Source organism: Miniopterus schreibersii (assembly GCF_964146895.1).
Source record: "Miniopterus schreibersii genome assembly, chromosome: 1".
Taxonomy (NCBI): domain Eukaryota; kingdom Metazoa; phylum Chordata; class Mammalia; order Chiroptera; family Miniopteridae; genus Miniopterus; species Miniopterus schreibersii.
Genome location: NC_138101.1, coordinates 66576269 through 66595115, shown reverse-complemented (window position 1 = coordinate 66595115; position 18847 = coordinate 66576269). Strand labels below are relative to the sequence as shown.

Sequence of the window (18847 nt, the reverse complement as noted above, 5' to 3'; positions counted from 1 at the left end):
TCCTACACTTCCAGCTATATTTACTTAATTTCTGTTCCCTTTTATTAGACCTTTAATTTTTTTAGCAGCCTAAACCTCTTCTGAGCCCTACTCTCTTGCTTCAGGTCTCAGCTTAGATGTCACTTTACCCAGGAAACCTTTCCTGCTACAACTGCTGGACCAAGAAATGAACTGTCAAATCCAGTGAGGCTACAAAACCTAACATCCCCTCTTCCCCAAGTTCCCATTTAAAGACAAATGCCAATGTATAACTTCTGGCTTCTTAGAAAGTAACCTTCCTCTCTGGGGTGCTTTGTGTCCAACATTTTCAGGGTACAGTCACTATTTTTTATGTTTGTCTTTTGACCTATATATTCATGCACAATTATTATACAAACCTCTTATAAGCAGTGTTGTATAGGTGCAAATCAGACTTTAGTTCAAAGGTTGTCAATAGTATGAAAATCCACAGAATTACTTAAACATTACATGTAATAATCATAAAGTCTTTCAAATTAAAAAAAAAATTTTTAACATTTTTATTCATTTTAGAGAGGAAGGGTGCGAAATAGAAACATCGATGAAAGAGAAACATGGATCAGCTGCCTCCTGCATGCCCCCTACTGGGGATTGAGCATGCAAACCAGGCATGTGCCCTGACAGGGAATCGAACTGGTGACCTCTTGGCTCACAGGTCAATGCTCAACCACTGAGCAACACCAGCTGGGCAAACTTTTCAAATCTGAATTCGATATCTGGCTAATACGTGGGTGTGATACAGACAGGGACAAAAGACCTAGTGGAAAAAGACCCTAACTCTAAAGCAGGGCTCTGGAATCCTGTTGTCACAGGAGCAGAAAACTGCTACATCTTATTTTGAAAGTGGCACCAACTCCTAAAAACAAAAATGCACCCATCAAGGATATTATTGTTCTTCAACAGATAACTGCCTAACTAAATAGATTTTCTCTACAAGAGATTTTCACCCAAGTATAATCAGACACCTGTATTTGAAGACCAGCTATCACACAATTTTTAAGGAAATGTTGGTTGACCACTTTGTGTAACTTGCCTTATCTACAACATAAGATCATGAATAATAACCAGGTAGAAGTGAAAATTTCTCTGGGGCCTTAAGTCGAATTTCTATTGTGAAGCTAAAAGATTATTATATTTTTGGCTTTGTAGTTATTTGTAAGAAAGCTTCTTTTTGAAAAAGTACTTATAAACATACTTTAAATACTACATTGGAATATTTAAGTGTTCAAAAAATGTTGATTTTGTATCCCATTAATGATTTATATTTATATGGCCTAGGCTTAAGAATGAGAGCTATAGCTAACACTGACATAGTACTTATTATTGCCCAAACAATTCTAAATACTTTATCTTATTTAATCTTCACCACAACTCTATCAATACCCACATTTTACAGATGAGCACAGTGTGTGTTAGATGCTCCACGTACAGAAACCCAGGTACGGAGACTCACCAGGGCAGGAAGCCCCAGATGCCTAGCAAGGGGCAAAACTGGGAAAACAAGAACTTTGCCCCCAGGGTAACCTATCCTCCCCCAGCATATTGCTGCTCATGTGGTTTAGACCCTCTGAGCATTTCCTCTCTAATGATAACATCTAGGCCTCAGTTGTATTTCAGCTCCAGGCCCAGAAAAGCATCAAAACCAGACAAGTGGCACCCTCGCTGCCTCAGGACTAGATACATTGACTAATGGCCCCCTGCTCTGGCACCGAACAATCAGTGGAGACCATGACCCTGAAAGAGCCCACCTGGAAAGCTGATGAATATTCTATTGAGACACTCCCCTGAGACCGCCCCTAAGATTCCCACCTGCGAGAGAGGACAAAGGACCCAGCGTGGACCCCCACCAGGGGAGCATGCCAGCACCACCTCCATCCCTCCGAGGGGACCCCATGAGACTTGCAACCAGGGAACAATGGGCAGCGGCAGCTCATCCTGAACTTACCCCCTGAACCTGTCTCCAAATTCCTCAAACCTGTCACCAAGCCCTCCCTCTCTCTGGCTTCTCGGTGAGCCAGAGCAGCCCAGCCTAGTTTCTCCTGCTGCTGCTTCTATGCCCTTCCTTGTTTCACTGTCCCAAATATATTTTGCTGCCATCATGGACCCAATACCCTTTGGCTCAGTGCCGTGTAGCACTTCCCTTTAGATATTCCCATCCCTGTTTAATAAATTTAATCTTCTGAGATGCCTATTTAGCCTGCCCACGTACCCACCGAATCTTAACCTTTCGGAGTGGTTAAGTGAATTGCCCAAGGTCACCAGCTAGTAAGCAGTAGGGCCAGCATTCGGTACTTCACTTTGGTCGTTCCTCACTCAGTATGTCACTGTATTACTCTTTGGGAAAAGCAACTGCAAATGAGCACACCGCTTCAGGACAAATTCTTATAGCAAAGACAAGGAAATGGGGCAGGGTGCCCCTGCTAAGTCAGACGAACCAACCTTGGAGTTCGGTAGATTCGCATAGTCAGACTGCCCCTGCTGCTTCCTCTTGACACACGGTAAAAACATTCCGGTCACCTGGGAAGCCCTCACATTTCCTTTAGAGCTGTGACTCCCAGTCTGCGTCAACTCACCTCCCCCGACTTTTCCATTTATGTTCACTTTCAGATATGGGGGACAGAATGTTCAAGAGACGGAGAACATGACCAGGTTCAGTGTGACGTAAGGGGTAGGAGAAGGGCCACACGCTTTACCTGTGTTGCAACCTACGCTGAGAAAAAGTCCATTACAGTGCGGTGTCTCAGGAAGACCATGTGGACGTGTCTCCAGGGCCCCATCTTGCTTCAACTAGAAGAGTCCTGCTTTGCTTTCTATTTTTGGGGGGTTACCAAAAATCTTAGCTGAAATCTGGGTTCCATGGCCAAAAAGTTTAAAAACTAATGGTGTCAATGCAAGGCCCTGGATCAGAAGTTAACAGGCCAGCACCCTTATCTATATTTGTCCACAAAAAAGGCATGACTAATCCTGGGTAGGTAATTTAGCAACCTTAGGTTTCAGTTTCCTCACTGATACAACCCTGTTATTTTATGGCTTTCTAATACATTTTGCCATATTAAAATATATACAAGGTGAGGCAAAAGTAGGTTTACAGTTGTGAGCACATGAAAGTTTATTCTTGTATTTATTAATTATGTTATTTTCCATATGAACCACTGTAAACCTACTTTTGCCCCACCCTGTACATACATAGTATCCTATAAAAAGAAAGCAAAGATATGCTAGTGAAAGACAGTTAAGAAGGCAAACAAAAATTCCATTTCTCACAGAAAGAAAAGCAGTAGGGAGAGGTAACTGATTCATGAAAAGTATACTACAACCATCAGATGTTCTAGGTATTTCCTTGTAGTGCTCAGAATACCACCAGGAGATTGGTCCCAGGATGTGAGAATCAATTCCCTCAAAGATTTTTAAATTTTGGGTATTTTCATTTAGCTTGATGTAGATAATTGATGGGCAACAGCTCCATATGGGTTTATTAAGACCCAGATTCTAACTCCGACTCTATCAGTTGATGAAAATTAAAGCAATCTCCAATATACCGTCTGTATGTTGCATTGTGTGCCCACCACCCAAAGTCAAATCTTCTTCCATCACCATATATTTATCACAGAATTGCACACCTGAAATCTATATAATCTTATTAATCATTATCACCCCAATAAATTTAATTTTTTAAAAAAGGAAGAAAAAAAGCAATCTCCTTTGACCTCAGTTTCTTCTGCCTTACCTTTCTCACAATTCTCAAGTAAGGGATTAAGTTAAATGACTGTTTGTTTGTATGCTACAACAAGAAAACATGGTTTATCTTATATCTTTATTACTCATGGTGAGAAATCACATCATCAGAATTGGCCCCATGAAAAGGAAAATAAATTCATGGAAAAATCATTCATTAGATTCCACTCACTATTTAGGCTTCTGAATGGAGTAGACTATTATATGGGATCTGATGCAGAACCTCCTTTCCCCCCAGGACTAAGCCAATTAAATAACATCTTAATGAAGAGCTCCTAATCTCAGGCTTATCAGAGAAAAAATAAGACATTAAAAAGAAAAAGTAATAAGGTTGAAGGTATAAGATCGTATCTCCTAGAACAAGAGATAGCTAATTAGATGCAAGGTAAACAACAGAAAGTTACTGGGTGAACTCAGAGGCCAACAGCAAGGGATATAAAAAAATAAAGCTTTATGCTTTATTATACGAATTGACCATTATATGAATGCAGATTCAAAATTAGGAAATAATATAAATATTCATTAGTATAAGCTATGTTTAAAATACTTGGTGCTTAAAAAGGTTTTTTCTAAAATATTTAAAATTGAGAAATAAAAATTTCCCAAATAATCTGAAATTGTGCATCTTGATTTAAAGAGTTAATCTATTCTGCTAGCATTAATGTTTAAAGGCAGGCAATTTACTCTATCAAACAAGACTAGACATCTCTGGTAATAGATTCAATCCTACATTTGATTTTTTTTTTCTGGGTAACAGACATTCCAGGTTTAAACCCAGACATGACACATATGCCTGAGCCAAATAACATTTTCTGAAGCATTATTTATGGCTTCTTCCATTTTTTAATACAAGTTGTTTGGTCATTATGATTAATGATTAATACAGTTTTCCATCACGTATAATAAAGATTTCCGATGAAAGACAGAATTTAAATTAACGGGAAAACTCTAGGTTCTTTATAAAACAAACCAAACTTTACAGCATTTCTCCTACAGTGACATTCTAAGCTCACAGAAAGTTATTTAAGGTATAAGATTGCATATAAAACATGGATTCTACCTTCAATGCCAAATTCAGTGAATCACTGTGTATTGCGGCTTTAAGGAATGTTGAAAATTTTAAACAGGTTTTTCTCTTACTTTTTAGAGAGATCCAAAAGTTAACCTTAAGTCATTAGGCTATTATTTTGGCAATAAAGAAATCACTATAGGAATTAAATAAAATGGTGCCATGTACTTATTTTATACCACTGACCAGAGCTTTTAATAATTTTGAAATTAACAATAGTCCATAATGCTGAAAACCTTTGGAGAGGTTTCTTAAATGATGCTATAATTTCCATAATTACAGTTCTCAACATCATAAAAGAAGGTAAATCATTAAAAAGTTCTTAACTATCACTGGGTTTTCCTTCATTCCTTCCCAATTCCGCCCCCTCCACTTAGGGAGTTGCCTGGAGGGTAAAGGGCATGATGCCACTTCCCCAGAGCTTATGATACCAGAGACTGGTGCTTCCCAAATATTAACATGTTAATAGGCACAACCACTCTATGGGGTAGGCACCATTATCACCACCACCCGAGGCAAAAGGAAGTGAAAGTTAGAAATGCAGGGCCAGAGTTCAGTTCTTAGCCACTACGCAATGTCATGATTTTTCCAAGATCTTGGACTATTTTTACAATCAGAAATGTACTATTATTTTTTTCTACTAAGAGCAACGAATTTCCCTTCCCCGTAAGTCCTTCTGGGGAGAGGTTCCACCCATCCCCCCTCCGCCTTTCCTCCCCACAGTTACCATACAGGTTACAGTCTGTTTGCCCTTCCTTCCAAATATTAGCCAACCCCACCTTGTAACACATGGTTACCAGTCCTGGCTCATCTGATGCCTTCAGAGCCTGCATGAATGTTTATCGCACTCCCCAGTGACTTATCAGAGAGATATTTCCTGGAAATACTGCAGGTGGACATTTCACTGTAGTGAGGTGTTTAGTGTCTGAATCAGTCCTGTTGCCTAGAAACCTGTTGGTGTTTGGCAGGAAGAAGATCACTCAGGCACAGGTACAGTCAGACATAAGGCAGATATTTATTAAGCTCGACCTCCTCCTAGCACTGGCCTATTGATTTCATGCTTAATCTTGACACTGTTCTTTCCCATGTCACTGTTAGCAGAGGCTCCTTCAATTCTTTTCAAGTCAGGGATATTTGAAAGGCACTGTGATGTGCACAGAATGGACAGATCCCTTAGAGCTGAAATATATGTTACATTATTTTACTTACTGAATTTTGAAGAAAAGCTTTAAGACAAAAGATAATTAAAGGGAACTGAAATTATTTGGTGTCATAGAAGTAACCTGCAATCCCTATAAGAATTAGTTCTCTCTCATAAATTCAGTTACTATAACATATTCTTAAACTGCACTGAGTTACCACTTCTGACCTCATAGTCAAAGAACTTTTTCAGGCAACTAGAGGGCTGACTCATTTGGCAGGCCACATTCAGGCCAGAAAAACTGTTATATACTACCCCCCCTTTTATTTGAGGGGTATGGACCGGGGGGGATTACAAGAAATAATTGATGACCACATATAAGTAGCTTTAGAATTGAGGGGCTCGCCCTTAAATACCATAATACATAAACATATTGCAGTGGCCCTAAGGTCAATTCACCGACTTGCATCTTCAAACTTAAGTTAGTATGCATACCTAAGTCACTCTTGAAGCCAAAAAAATCTATAATAAAACGCCTTAGAATAAAATAAATGGCTTTCATTCCACATAAATTCTCCACCAGTTATTGCTATTCCCCTAATATTTTGGGATTCCACCATTTTCCTTAGTCATTTCTATGCATTAAATATTCAGAGGAGGAAAAGTGGTTTAAACAAAAGCAAACACATACACATATACGAGATACCGGTGTTCTCTCTGTGTCTTTTTCACCCACGCCTGCTAAAGCCACAGAAAGTAAGGCCTAAATGTTACCTTATCTTGGTGGGAAAGTTCTGAGTCCTAAATTTATGCTCATAGATTGAAGGATTCAAAGTAATACAGAAATTTTTTTCTTCCTCTCACCAAATAATATTCAAATATTCACCCTATAATGGGGTTCCAGTATGCCTGACATCTATTAAGTAATAGAAACTTCCAGTCAAGATGGCAGGAGGTAAACGCTGTACTCACCTCCTCCCATGACCATGTCAAAATTACAACTAGACTACAGAACCACCACCATTGACAACTACCTGAAGTCTAACTAAACAGAAGTCTTATAACTAAAGATATACAGAAGAAGCCACATCGAGACTGGTAGGAAGGGCAGAGGCACAGAACAGGCTAGTCCTACACCCGCACGTGGCGATTAAAAACTGGCAAGCAATATGGGTGTCAACTGCTCTCCAAAATATTTTACACTCCTCAACCATGTCTAACGACGGTTCTGCCAATCTGGAGTTCATAGCTGCTAAGAGGATCTGCTTCAGCCCTATGAAATGTTTGGGCACATAACTGGGGATAGGAAACTTGGTTCTTCAGATTTTCAAAATGGAGTTGAGTCTTGGGAAATGAAACTGCCAGCAGAAAGCTTGGGATTTAAGTCCATGGATCTGTTGCTGACTACCTGTTTAACACAAGTGTCAGTAACTACACTAAAGCGTGCTGATGATTATATGGGAATAAAGCTTCATCTAGGATAGCCAGCACAGTTTTCTGCATTTGTGTACTCCATAAGAGCTAAATTACCACTAATTCCATCTCATCTTTTGAAACCTGATTAACCTCCATTTAGATGTCTGAACGTCTGCTATGGCCAGGTGAACCAGACAGACCTTCACAGAGCTTGAAGTCTAGTTAAGGAAACAGCTCTAACACAAGAGCAAGTTGGGGTGGGGTTATTTAAGGCAGAAGGAACAGTATGTGCAGAGGCCCTAAGAAGAACAGGAGAATGTGGTTAGTATGCATGGGAACAGAAGGAAAGTCAGCTTGGCTGAATGAGAAAAGGCTGGCTCTTGAAGATCCTGGGAAGGCCTTGTTATATTTGGATTTTGCCCCCAGGATAATGGGATCAGGGAATGACATGATCAGTTTGTGATTTGTAAGGCTCCCACTTATAATTCCTGATACTTAGGAACCGAGGAGATAAGGATTTCCTATACTCTGCAGAAAAATTATCAGCTCATCTCCATACCCAAGAGTAAATGTATAAGGTTCTTCATTTAACCAACTTTCTGTCACACCAGACACCATATGACTCCAGAAAGCAGAGTGGGTAAAAACTCAACCTCTGAAGAAAGGTGAGCTGAATTCAAATTCCAGTTCTACCTCGTTCCAGCAAATTACTTAACTTTGGGAAAGTTGCTTAAACCCTCTGTGTCTCAAAATGGAGTTAACAGTAGCTACCACATAGAATTGCTATGAAAATTAAATAAGGTAATACATGCAATGAACAGTGGCTGCCACAATGTCAGTCAATCTTAGTTACTATCATAAAAAATGTACCAGTCAACTATGAGCATGAAGAGCCAGTGCTCTGGGCTACATTTAACATTTTAAACCATCTAAATATAAACCCTTTTCCTTAGATGTCATCTAATTTCTTTAGGAAAAGTAGCTTAAATAAATAAATCCGTATGTTTAACACATAGTCAGTTTTCTATTTGAGTATTTAAAAATTTCAAATGAGATGTTAATACACAATTATACAAAATAAAACTTTGTTTCAAAATCTTTGGGCCTTATGTCCTATTTAGACAAAGATCTGCTGTCCTGAGTGGAGTTTCTTGGGATTATTTATTTGCAGATAAGCTTTAGAATCAGAGCATAGTTAGAAATCAGACTGCCTAACTAAAATTCAGTGGCTATGAATCCAAAGGAATTTGAGTAAATCCATTTACCTAATAATCAAATAATAGAAATTAAAGCAAGAAAATATTAAGCCGAAATATGGGCACTGGGAGGACCAAAGGACCGGTTGTGGGTTCTGCACTAAACATAAAATCATTCAATAACCCACAGCCTTCTTCTTCTGTCGCCTCCATATGTAGATGTAAATGCTAAATCACTGCTCAGAAACCTGAGGGGCTACACATTTTACACTAGAACACAGACTGCAAGTCAAGATGTAACGCCCAAGTCAATTAATTGCACGCTAAAAATACTAATACTGCAGGTAGAATATTAAAACCTTTGCAAAGCTGATTGCGTCAGGGTTCCCAAGATCACTTCCAGTTCAAAGATTCACTAGCAAGACTCACAGGAGCAGCATGTAGTTGTATTCATGGCTATTTGTTACAGCAAAAGAATATAAAGCAAATCAGCAAAGGAAAAAGGTGCAGGAGCAAAGTCTGGAGGAGACCAGCAGTGAGCTTCCAGGGGTACTTTCCCAGTGGAGTCACACACGTTGGACTCAATTTCCCAACAGTGAGTTATGACAACGCCTGTGAACTGTTGTTTGCCAGGGAAGCTCATTAGTGACTCAGAGCCTGGGGTTTTTACCGGGGCTAGTCACACAGGCACCTGCTGCCAGGCATGTACCCAATCCTCCCAGAATGCAAGCAGGTATTCAACATAAACCACGATTGTCTACACAAACAGTTCAGGCACAAAGGCATTAGAGTGGAAACCGTCCTCAAATCTAAATTCCCAGATGCCAGCCAAGGGCCAACCTCACAAGCAGGCCTTCTAAGCACACCAGGCCTTGCTCTTAGCAGGTCACCTACATACATCATGAGCCTGAGAAGCATTTTTATCCTGAGTGTTTTCAGAATTTAAAATGTAGTATTTTTAACATGAGCAAGCATAATTTTAAATTACATAATAGAAGATTTAAGATGGGCTTTAGTAGTCCAATTGTACAATAAAAACAGCTGAATTCTAGACCTGTTTAGTTTTCTGAGCATTTTTTCTCTTTAAAAAAATACCACTGAAAATTCTGAACGAACAGTATTCCTGTACTGAAACTCCTCTGAGACACCATTTAACCTACCAGATTGGCAAAAATCCAGACCCTGGACAGTTCCTCTCACAAATTTGTGGCAGTCCTGAGAATAAGAAAAACCCCCTCTGGTGGTATACAGAAGGCAGCTAATTGATGTTTCTCTCACCGATTTCTCTCTCTCTCTCTCTCCCTCTCTCTTCCTCTTTCTGAAATAAAAAATTATTTTTTAAAAAAAGAAAGAAAAACCTCCTCTGGGAGGCAATTTGACAATATCTATCAAAATTACACACAAATTATGACCTGTAATTCTACTTTGCACATTTATACAGATATCATTGCATACATGCAGCATAACCTATGTGCAAAGTTATTTACTGCAGCATTGTTTAAGAGCAAAGGATTGGCCACAACCCAAATGTTTATCAATAGGTCACTATTTAAATTGTGGTACATCCATACAATGGACTCCTCTGTAACTGTTGGAAAAAACAAAAAAAGAATGAGGACTCTCTCTTAGTACTAATGTGTTAAACCTTCCTACAGACACTAGGACAAAAACGTATATTGAAGAGAGGTCTAGTTTGTTATCTTTTACTTTATGAAGGGGGAAATATGAATTTATCCTCTATGTCTGTGCATAGAGAAACTGGAAGGATGCATTAGACACTGACAATGGAGGCTGGGAAGGGATGGTAGAGGCAGAATTTGGGCAGAATCTGCAAATCTGAAAAAAATGTATTAAAATGGTGTACCGGGAAAGTAAGTCTTTCTTTTCTAAGCCCAAGTTATATCAACCTGGCATCTTTTTGTTTGTTGTTTTATTAAGCTCCTATATTTCTGCAGTGATTAAACTAGAGCATAAGGTTGCATTTATCATATTTTCCAAATGAGGTTCCAATAATCTTTTCATCTTGTGTCTGGCTGCCATCTTGAAGGTGGTTTCCCAGGACACCTGAGAGTGAGTCAACTTCTCTGCACCTGCCTTCTCCCACCTGTTTGCTGAGGATATCTGGGAGCTTTTTAAAGCCTCCATGAAAGCAGGGATTTTGTTCTGTTCACCGCCTTGTTCTCAACACTGAAAAACATGCCTGGCACAGAAACTCAGTTAAGTATCTGTTGAATAAATGAATTCCTTTCTTTGCCCAGCTTCAATGGGACAGACACTACCAGACAAAGGGAGAGATATATCATTGGGGTCAAACATTTAGAAATGGTTGTCATTCCTAGTATCAGCCCAATATAGGCATCTGAGTCCCAGCAACATTCCTAGAATTATTTTGAATTTTAAGGACGACAAATAAGCCTATAGAATGCTATGCTTAACAGTGACTCTTAAATATTCATTAAAATTTATTTTGAATTAACTTGGGATTACATGGCCCTGGGGTCCATCTTAGGGCTGACGTCTTTTTAGGCAAACACCATACGAATTAGTAATGATGAAAAAGAATGGTTATCATAAGACTCAAATGAGCCCCAGTTGTAAGGGGCTCATATATGTAGAGAAGAGAAAATACCTCGTATTAAAAATGCAACTGCTATTTTTATTTTCAAGAATAAACTCGCCATTGAAATGAAATTCAAACTGGTATGGACAGTGACTTGACTTGCACAATGTCAATCACAAAAGAGAAAACCTCCTTCCTCCTCATCGGGCATACAGTGGGTGTAAGGACCACATGCTTTAACCTTGGTTTGAATTAACTATAAAGCACAATAAGTAACAACTGCAGGAACACTGCTGAATAGATGCAGAGCTGACTGACGTTCCTTTGAAGACTTTTAGTGTGACAAACTTTTCTTCATGTGCGGCTGAGGCAGTTTGTGTACTGTCTCTTGGCAGTAACGGAAACAGGTTAGGACATTTTGGTGTTACCTCTATTTCTCTTGCTGGCATTTGAGACAGCAATCCAATGAGTGAGGAAGCAGCCACTCACCTGCAACAGCCGGAGATCTAACCCTCCCCTCAGAATAAAATAGAAATCCTCATTGTTAAGGCATTTATGAAATAAATATCTTAACTAGAAAAGAGAAGTTAGCACAGAAGTTGCAGGACAACTGGGAGGCAGCCAACCTTCTGATGCAAATACTTACGATATAGCGCCAGGAGGCACCAAACCTACAGTTTGCAGGTGGTGCACAGCGAATCCCGCCCTGGTCCCCGCAGCAGTCCACACTCCCAGGCTCGCAGCAGATCTCTTCTGAGAATGGCGGTATTGGGCAGAGGATGATAGCTCTAAAAGGGGGAAAAGGGGGGAGGTTAAATGAGAATGATGCTTTATTATTATGTCTTGTTGGTTTCCTGGGAGTGGAGGTGAAATCAAGGGCTATCTGACATTGTTGCCAGGAAGACACTGGCTCTAACAGGTACCAGGATCCCAAGAGGAGAGAAGCAACTGGGCCATTCATTCCATGGACATTTCCTTAATACATGACAGACCTTCTTCAAAGGTGGAGCAGTACAGGTAGACAGATTCCCTTCCCTCATGATGCTCACATTCTCACACAGGCACAAATTAGTAGGTAAGCAAGAAGACTGAGATAAATGTCACCTAGAGACGTCAAGTCAAAATCGGAGCAAGGCTGATATGGCTGATTAAGACAATAATAACAGGGGGCAGGTAACTGATGGAAGAACAGCAGCCCAGGCTAAGGGAGAAGCTGGTTCAAAGGCCCTGAGGCAAGAATGAGCTGGTAAGTTTAATGAATGGAAAGGCAACTGTGATCAAGGAGTAGAGAAGTGCAGAGGGTAGAGGCCAGGCCACCAAGGGCTTTGCAGAGGGACATCTACACACAGGGCAAACGGGAAACTGCCTGTTGTGCAGTATACACTGTAACCTTCAAATCAAACAGTGGAAGATTCCCTTTGAAATACATAGAGCTGCTATGATCTTTTAATGGATTTTTAAAATAGACTATTTTTTAGAGCTGTTTCAGATTCAGAGCAAAATTGAGCAGAAAGTACAGAGATTTCCCATATTTCCCCTGCCCCACACATGCACAGCCTCCTCCATCAACATCTCATCTGCTATAATCGAGGAACCTAGATGGACACAGCATTATGACCCAGTATCACACAGCTGACAGCTGACATCAGGGCTCACTCTTGATGTGTACTTCCTATGGGGTTGGACGTATTTAGAATAATGTGTACCTATCATTTGGTATCACACAGAGTAGTTTCACTGTTCTAGAAGTCCTGTGCGCTATCTATTCATCCCTCCCTCTTCTCTTTTAATGGATTTTAAGTAACTGAGGTGTGGCTTGTGAGTGGAAGTAAATATATGCTGCCACAGTCGAGGCCTATAGTTCTTAGAACGACAATATGAATATCCTAAGAGAACAGCCTGAAATCAACTCTCTCTCTCTCTCTCTCTCTCTCTCTCACTCACACACACACACACACACACACACACGGTAGCTGATCTATGTATCTTTTAACTGCCTCCCAAATTTCATTAAAATCTGTGTTTAACAATCCCAGGATATATACCTATCTGCAACCAGAAACTGATTTTCAATTGAGATGCCACTTTCAGCACAAATATTCAACTGCTGGAAGACGCTCAAGAATGAATGTGTCACTCCTAGGAATATACCCAAGAAAAATGAAAACAGTAGCCCACACAGAAACTTGCACGAAATGTTCACCGCAGCACTATTCATAATAGCCAAAGAGTGGAAACACTCCAAACGTGCATCAACTGATTAACGGATAAACAAAATGTGGTGCATCTATAAATAAAAAATATTTGGCAATAAGAAGGAATGAAGTGGTGACACATGCTTCAATGTAAATAAACCCTGACAACATTATGCTAAATGAAAAAAGCCAGTTTCAAAACACTGCATGTATGTGAAATGTGCAGAATAGGGAAATCCAGAGACAGAAAGTAGATTAGTGGTTGCCAGGGGCGGGGGTAGCAGGAAATAGGGAGTGTACGCTAATGAGTTTCTTTTTGGGGGTGACATGTATGTTCTAAAATTAGGTGGTGGTGATGGTTACACATCTCTATAAATACACTAAAAACCACTGAGTTGCCCGGCCGGGCGTGGCTCAGCGGTTGAGCGTCGACCTGGGATCCAGGCGATCGGGGTTCGATTCCCGGTCAGAGCACACGCCCGGGTTGCGGGCTCGATCAATGACTCTCTCATCATTGATGTTTCTAGCTCTCTCTCTCCCTCTCCTTTCCTCTCTCTGAAATCAATAAAGATATTTTTTTTTTAAAAAAACCACTGAGTTACCCTCTTTAAAAGGGTGAATTTTATGGTATGTGATTATATCTCAATAAAGCTGTTACAAAAATAAAAGACCAAAAGTGCATCTGAAATGCAGTGTGGAGATGAAACAAACTTCTACTGGTCAAAAGTGCCATGTTCCAGTAAGGACCATAATAAGAGGTAATTAAGCAGCTTAGTTTTATATCTCACATACCGTGGGATACTCGGCACTCTCAGTGGGACCCTATAACCCTCTGGGAAGACCACCAACCCTTGGAGGATGTTTTTCTCATTTCACTTGGAACGTTACTCCAGCTATTACCCTCTCCCTTGACTTCACGCACATTCCCGCTAACCTGACCCTGCTTCCAGCCCGTCATGTTTCCCCTGGATGACAGCAATCTCTTCTTTATCCACCCCCCAAATTTCCATACTAATCTTTCTAAAATTCTACTCTCCTACTTTAAACCCTTCAGAGGTTCCCCATATTTAAGACGCTTCTATAGCACTGAGGTTGCAGGTTCAATCCCTGCCCTGGTTGGGGCGCGTGCGGGAGGCAACCAACCGCTGTGTCTCTCATATTGATGTTTCTCTTCCTTCCCTCCCTCCCTTTCACTCTCTCTAAAAATCAGTGGGAAAAAAATCCTCAGGTGAAGATTAACAACAACAAAATGACCATGAGAAGAACAATGGAGAGTCAGCCAGCCAGGTAAATAGGGACCAGGGTTCCTGATCGCAGACGTAGTGGGAGAGGGAAGAGGGCTGGGTATTTCCGTGACGGAAGCTGTTCCCCCACTCCTGGGAGGGAATCACTGCCGAGGCAGCAAAGCTGGGGGGGTGAGGGGAGCAAGGATTCTGAAAGCCAACCTCACAATTAGCACCTGTGTGACTCCCGGTGCAATACCCTGTGCCTCAGTTTCCTCATCTATAACCAGGGATAACAACAGTGCTAACTTCAGAGGGCCCTTGAGAGGACTGAAGGAGTTAATACTTAAAAAGAACTTAGAAACAACACCTGGCATATAGTATGCATTACCCATATGTGTTAAATAACTAAAATAGAGACGAGACCAGGGGCAACAGATTATACTAGTTAAGTCTTAGGAACTGACTCTCTGGCTCTCATCTCCTCTGTAGCTAGAGCCAGAGAGAGAAGAAACCCATTTTCCAGACTCAGAGAAAGAGTGTGTGTATCTCCATGCCTGCGTGTGTTGGGAGGGAGCAGGGGCAACAAGCTTTTCTTCACACCTGGCTCCAATATGGTCCCTTCAGGTCTCCCCAAGAGGCAGTGAGCAACAGCACAGTGTTTCACTGTGTCCCTCAATAAGTTTCAAAGCATAACTTTCTGGAGTTTCTCTGGGAAGAAGGCAAGGCAATGGGATACACATAAGCAGCTCTGACGGATGGCATGGCTCACTACAGGGAAACTACTGCTCCAGAAATCCAGCCCACTTCCATTCCCCCAAGCCCCGTTTCTGATAAGAGCTGAGGAGAGACAGTTCCAAATTTATGGAACAAATTCTCTAACATCAGGAAGTGACAAACACACAGCCACACAGGAACACCAAGTAAGCCTGATTATGAAAAGCAATTTCCCCAGAAGTATGTGTTTAAGTCTAACGGACATGAGAGTCACAGCCACAATCATCTCAAGGGACAAAACAACTCGGAAAAATATTCCTATTTGTCAGTCATCTCAGGCTCTACCTAATAGTTAAATGTGGGGCTTCCAAGTTACAAAAACTATTGCAGTTAAGGCACATTTTATTGTAAGTGGAAAAGAGGTGATTTTTTTATTTTTAAAGACAGTTAGTAAAGAGTAAATCTTAGCTAAAAAGGGACCTTTGTTCCTTCGGATATTTCCATACGGTACATGGGAGGCAAAGTGCAGCTGAACTTCCGTCACTAGTCTACACATCTGCGAATAAGCTGATGTCCCAGCGATTTGTCAACCTTTCATTCCATCAGCCGATGTAGGCTGTCCTTAAGGCTAATATTTTAAAGAATTTTTCTTCAGATGAAATAGTATTCATCTTAAAGTTGTTAATCAACTGTGGCAATGTGTATTTTCATTTTAATACTTGTGGGGTATTGCCAAAGCCACCAAAGAAAAAAGAAATAGATATGTTAACTTGCTGGCACTTAAAGGTAGCTTTCCGCAAGGAAGCCGAGCACGGGACAGCATGTATGTATGATTAACCCCTACGCACCCTGGACAAACATCACCTCCTTAGGAAGCCTCTCGACTCTCGCAGCCTGGATTAGAGCCCTTCACCGGCTCCACACTGTTCCTCACTTTTTCTCCCTCGTACCAGTTTGCTACTTGTAACTACTTCATCAGCTCTGGGCAGGGTTCACTTGTCTCGTTTCTGTCATACCGTGAACTCGGCGAGGGAAAGGCCGGCACCTGTCAGTTTCTCCGCCGTCTCCCTGGCACACAGCTACCTGTTCACTAGCGCCCCCTTCACCAGCTGTGTCCTGAGCAGGCCCAGCTAAGCTCCGTGCAAGCAAGAGAAAGTCACTGGACTGATCTTACAAAGGAGGGAAAAAGGAAAGCGCTTTAACACTGCAGAACCCACAAACACGATGCCTGGAAGGTTCTCAGAAGTAGATCTGAACGAGAGGAGAAAAGGAGTGGAGAGGAACGACCCACTCATTTAGATGGGTGCTTTCAGGGTAAAATGGTATCATGAGAACTCAAACAGTGCTTGCTAATTATAGACTCTTAAAGTTAAAATATCTTGAAAGGTCATGCTGTACTTTCCTCTGCCTAATATAGGCTGCATTCAAAACATCCCAGAAATAGGATTTTTTTTTTTTTTTTAAAGCCCAGAAAGGAAGGCTGGACAACAGATTTGAAAGCTCTATGTCTGGCAACCTCTGCTTTCTACAGTTTTTCTGTTGGGCCTTCCATGAAGAAACAACTGCCAATCTAGTTCTTTCCTTCGTGACACAAAGTTGTTATTGTTACATCCGAACTCCTAAAACTCCTCAGAGTGAAAATCATAAGAAAGGACATGAAGGTCATGTACTATCACGACACTGAAACTTAAATATTTAATTTAATGAAATGCTTTCAAGACCTTCTGCAACAAAAGGGAATAGCCCCTTTATTCTTTTACACTGAAAGTGAGGAAGTGTTTAATCTTATTGGTGAACAAGAAATTCAAATAAAAAAGGGAGATACTAAGTTTTACATATTAAATTGGCTAAAAAACAAAAAAACAAAAACAACCCTACAAAATCATTAAGCTGCTCTTCAGGACTATTGCAAAATACATTTCTAATGTTTTACAAGTACCCTAAGAATGTGAACAAAGAGTGAGCTCTGAGCCTCTGACACTGTTAGTGAAAAACAGGAAACGACTGAGTGTCCAACAATAGCGGACAGCTTGAATCAGTGGTGGATGGATACAACAGAATACTGAACTACCTCTTCACCATGTTTAGCTGAGAGTGACAAGTTCATGATATAGTCATGGGTACAAAACAAAACGTGTATGACCCTATTTATTCTGTTTTTTAAAAAGCTGCATGTGTAAGCATAAACAAGACAATGCAAAATGGTAACAGGTGATAGATATACAGATGACTTAAATTTTCCCTTTGCTTATCCAGGTTTAAAATTCTCTAAAAATAAATATGAGTTATTATCATCACTAAAAAGTTAAAGAGAAAAGATGAGTTGAAAACTCCCAACACAAATTTCCAAATATCACCTACCATATTAACAGTCTCTAAAAAAAGTTTATTGAGATAAGTACACAGTCTGTTTAATATCATTATATTCTAAGGATAAACACAGTAAACCTCATTTTTCATTTTGGTCACTAAGTGTGGGGGAAGCAAATAAAAATACTCTGTCCTGGAAACTTAGAAGTTTTCTTTTTAGCAAGATGCCATTTGTGGTGATGTAGCACCAGGTAGCTAGACGGTTACCCTCTCCAGGTAAATATAGCATAATTATATGCTATATTCAGAAAATTAAAGTAAAATGTACATATTTACTATGATTATTACTCTTGCTCAAATAAAATTCTCTTTGAAAATAAAAATGAAAGAAAAATAAAACTACACATGGATAAATATGAATTAAGATAGAAACAAATTTGGGAGGGGGGTATTATTAGAAATAGGGCTTCCAGAGAGAGTTCACCTCCGGTCAGGGACAGAGGATATTTGTTGGGAGACAGAATAACTCCTCAGGATATAAATAAGTACTATAAAACCTCAAGGATCCTGTAGTGCATATACGTGAGCAGGCTAACTGAATGAGCAGACTAGTTTATACCTGAGTAATTTAGCTAGAGCGAAACTTGTGCTAACTCTTCAGCTCTTGCTTAGAAAGTCTTTAGATTCCCTGCCATTGGTTCTGTCATCCATTTCCTCAATTTTTTATTTTTTTCTCTCCTAATCTTTTGTTGTCTTAAGATTTCTAAGAGGTGGCTTACTCGAGCCTCCTCACTAGTTATCAGCAGTTTGCTTCTCTTGTAGGAAACTTGTTTTAGAAAATCAATAATCTGTACTTACTTAACTCTCTTATGAAGAGTTAATTTGGTTTACCACATCCGTTATTACCCATATCAGACATTCTGGCCCAACAGGTTTCCAACACTCCTAAGCTATCTCAAAGCAAACTGCATATTGGCATATTTACATAACCCTCTATTTCACAAAGCAGCATATTTCAAGGTCTTCTTTTAAGTCTTGGAGGAAGGATGATGTTTAAAGAACAAAATGAGAGTCAAGAAAGTAAACTTTCCGGACTCCAAAGAGCTATTTGGTGTCCAAATAAAGGAACATTAAAGTACTAAGAATAACTAGAAAAGAGGAAGAAGAAAGAAGGAAGTGAAATGACGGGCACATTAGAAGTTTGTGCAACTGAACCTTGAGCAAAATGAAGGAAGATGAAGCAAAGCACCCAAACGCCTAAAGTGAT

At 40.2% G+C, this 18847-nt stretch overlaps 1 protein-coding gene across 2 annotated transcripts in view; it reads right to left on the bottom strand.

Moving 5' to 3' along the window:
- Nucleotides 1-18847, bottom strand: part of SGMS2 (sphingomyelin synthase 2) — an 81811-nt gene that overhangs the window by 39503 nt on the left and 23461 nt on the right. For both annotated transcript variants that reach the window (XM_081151226.1, XM_081151227.1), the window contains exon 2: nucleotides 11782-11923. The gene's annotated coding sequence lies outside the window, so the exon portion shown is untranslated. The remainder of the gene's footprint in view (nucleotides 1-11781; nucleotides 11924-18847) is intronic.